Below are 4023 nucleotides of genomic sequence, written 5' to 3'. Positions count from 1 at the left end.
TTCAATTTGAGTTTCGATAAGCAGATTAGTGCTATTGTTAAAAGCAGTTTCTTTCAGCTAAGATCTATTGCCAAAATCAAGATGATGCTTTCTAAGAAAGACCTTGAAACTGTTATTCATGCATTTATCACCTCAAAGTTGGATTATTGTAACTCTTTATACCTGGGTTTGCCTAATTCACCTGTAAATTGTTTGCTGGTGGTTCAAAACGCAGCAGTCAGGCTATTGACTGGCACTAAAAAGTGTCAGCACATTACTCCTGTGCTTGCCTCTCTCCACTGGTTACCAATTGAGGCCCGGATTGATTTTAAAATTTTGCTTTTTGTTTATAAAGCTTTACGGGACAAGAAGATCATTGATATACTGAGGGGCAATACGGGACAAGAAGATCATTGATATACTGAGGGGCAAGTCCATGCCCCTCAGTATATCAATGATCTTCTTGTCCCGTACAATGCCTCAAGATCCTTACGTTCTTCCAATCATATTCTTCTTTCTGCTCCTCGCTCACGTTACAAACTAAAGTCTCGGTGGCTGCTCCCAGACTTTGGAACAGTCTCCCTCTCAATAGTAGAACTTCCTCTTCTGTTTCTTTTATGAAATTTTCCCTAAAAACGTATCTGTATTCTTTATGTTTTAATTGAGGGTGTTTATATTTTTACATTTGTCTCCAAGGTTTTGATCCAGTGTGTTAATTCTGTTTTAATTTTGTTCTAATTTAGTTTTAATACCCCTGTACAGCACTTTGGTTGCAACTTCTGTTGTTTTGAAATGTGCTTTATAAATTAATAAACTAAACTAAACTAAACTGATGGCTGACCCTAGACAGTAGAACGCATTTTTTTAAAAGTAGGCCTAATTTTCTTCAAACACATGAAATATTGCTCGCTGTTTAGTTAGGTAATTTCATCTGCACTTTTTCATTTTTACTTAGAGATAATTAATGGAAAATTTGCCATGCTTAAGTGGACGATTCCTGCCACCTGGTAGAAATACAAATACTATTGAAATGAATGTCATGATATATAACCACTAAATGGCAGCAGAGTATCATTCATTGTCTCATTTACCATTTCCACTCCGTAATATAGCTCTTTTCACATGCTTTGATTTTGGATTTATATTTAGATATTATAAAAGCACTATTCTAACATTTAAAAATCACCTCTTTGTCAAAGTTCAGCATTGTTTTATACGAAGTATTACGTAGCAAGAGTTAAAAAAAAAAAACTTGATCTACTTGAATCACACAAATGGCCTATTTTGAATTCAAAATAGCATTTTTCGGCGAAAGGTGGCTTGTTTGTATCCTTGTTAATAATCTCAGTTCCTCTCAAACTTAAAGGCAGAGTAAGTGATTTTTCAAAAACGCTTTAAAAACTGATTCGGGCCGAATCGCAAAACAAACTTGTAGCCAATCAGCAATAAGGGGCGTGTCTACTCATGATGTGGAGGAGAGCGCGTTCAGTGCATGGGACGGACATTAGCCGAGCGACAGAAAGATAGAGATGGCGGATAAAAAACAAAAGAGGAAAACGTCTGCGGAACGATAAGGCAAGAAGTAGGACCCGTGTAAATATCGGATCAGCTTTCCAGCGCTGGAGAGAACTCAAGGAGCGGAGGCCTGCGATCGGACGCCGAGGTTGCTTTGTTTCTTCTCAATAGGTGAGTAACACCGTGTCTACAACAGCTAAAGTCTGCCTACACTGGACGCGATCAAACGACCGTTGAAAACCATTTGAAATTTGTGTCAGCAGGTCATAAATAGAACCCCGGCAGCAGTTTTCTGTCGGGGATTTGTTGCTCCGCGCCGCTCACGTCCGTAGACATGGTGTAACATTGGTTTTGCTTTGTTTCACAGAACTAATCGTTGCCTGGGTTGTGTACGTATGTGTGGGGCGGAACTATCAAAATAGGGGCAAGACCCTTTTGGGGTAGGGGCGTGTTTGTTTTGGTGATTTCAAATATAAACATTGGCTACCAGAAATCCCTTTCTCTGCCTTTAAATCAAAGGCCCATTCACAAACATAGCGTGACTTTTTTATTTTTTGAGCAACAGATACTCAGAAATGAACTGATATTAACGTTAATCACTTTGCCATCTTAAGCAACGTTAAATGTTGAATGAATTTAGGGTCTTTATAGAGCTTACCAATTTCTGTTAGTTCACTTGAAAATTGCTGTCCTTATTTTAATGCATTGCTCTTTTTCCCCTTTGTCTTTTCTGTTCTTTGCCCCATAGCGTTTCTCTCCTCTATTCATTTTGGTCATGTGACTCTGTCTGTACCAATATTGTGTCGAAGGGTGAGTGGTTGATATGTACTCAGTTTATCATACATTTTTGAACTCATTAAAAATGCTAAAAACCATTAAATAAAATTTAACTTTAAAAATGTAATTAAAATACGTTATTTTTTAACAACTAAGCTTTTGATTATTTATAACGTTTTATTAAAGAAGATTTTCACAGAATGATTTCGGCAAAATGGCGCCCACTCCTTGCGGCACCCCTATGCACTGCATATACTGCATACTCCCCTTTTTGCGCCACTGAGAGAGTAACGAACTTTTGCTTCGCAAAACTAATTCACTGACGCGTCACGCTGCTGGTCAAAACTGTGCAAGTACAACAAAACTCAGGCCAAACATGCATGAAAACGCCTTTTACAACCAATTGCAAATGTTTTATTGAAAGTATAATTTTAAAATGCAATTTACACATCATCAAATACCAATATTAAATATGAAGAGTCTGTAAAAAGTTTTATTTGGTTGTTTTATAGAGGACTTGTTTAAAACAAGAGATGCAAAGGAGCAAAAGTGCTAACATGCCTCTCGTGGGTCAGGCTTCACAGCAGATATGTCCCTGGTTGTTTGTATGTGTTTTAAGATGACATGTAAAATCCCAAGATGCTTGAAGCTCCTTCAGATGTAAGTGTTTATCTAAAATATGGTCTTTTCCTCTCACCCAATGCATAGGTCCCACGAGTGGAGCGGGTTGATGCTGGAAATGTTTGTGATATCTGTGAGAACATCTGAACATGAGCTGCTTTACAGTCACAACAAACTACATATTTATGGGCCCCAGGAATGATTGAATTGATTGAGAGAAACACAAGCATTAAAAAAAAAAACACTTAAAGGAGACATATTATGCCCCTTTTCACAATATGTAATATAGGTTTTCTCAGATGCTTTCAGAAAAAGGCTTACCAAAACAAAGTTACTGGGTTAATCTTTTTCACGTTTCCTTGGTTGGTAGATGCACCGGGGACCTGATTATAGCACTTAAATCCTGGAAAAGTCAGATTTTCATGATATGTCACCTTTAACAGATGGATCACATATTTGATCAATATCAGAAATATTTTCTATTGTAACACCTGATGGTAGTTGATCCCAAACACTATGAATGTAGTCATGCAGTTTTCCTGGTTGGAGATCATAATAAATACAGATTATTTCCCAGATTCAGCTAAAAAATAAAAGAACATACAGTACAGTTCATTGATATCTAAAGTTTAACTACTTCAACGAAGTGCATAGTAAAAAGATAATATAAAACATGAACATAAAACTTTAGAAAACCCAATCTCCAGCATCAGTTTGTTAATATATATATATATATATTAATCATTCATTCACACACAAGTTTACGTTTAAAACACACATGAGTTACAAAAAAACAGTCGGTTATGTCTGTGAAGGTAAACAGCTGGGAAATAAATTGCATGTTTATTCTAGATCTGTGTGGCAGCAGCAATATACAGTAAATAAATGAATAAATCCACTGCTCTGTTGTCTCCTCGGAGGCTGTAAATAGTGTTCTGTGCTCGTCTGTGCAGCCAAAGGCAGAACAGTTAGCATGTTTTGCTCAAACTTTCGTCATGGCATTAGAACTAGTACACCGTTGTCGCTTGTGAAATCAAAATGACGGTGCTGTGGGTGGAAACTTACAGATTAAGGGGCGGTAATATTATAATGAGATCCCTTTGCCACATCACCAAGGGAGCGAAATCAGAC

Source organism: Sinocyclocheilus rhinocerous, unplaced genomic scaffold, assembly GCF_001515625.1.
Source record: "Sinocyclocheilus rhinocerous isolate Xijiao unplaced genomic scaffold, SAMN03320098_v1.1 scaffold1159, whole genome shotgun sequence".
NCBI lineage: Eukaryota > Metazoa > Chordata > Actinopteri > Cypriniformes > Cyprinidae > Sinocyclocheilus > Sinocyclocheilus rhinocerous.
Note: the sequence above shows the minus strand (reverse complement) of the source record.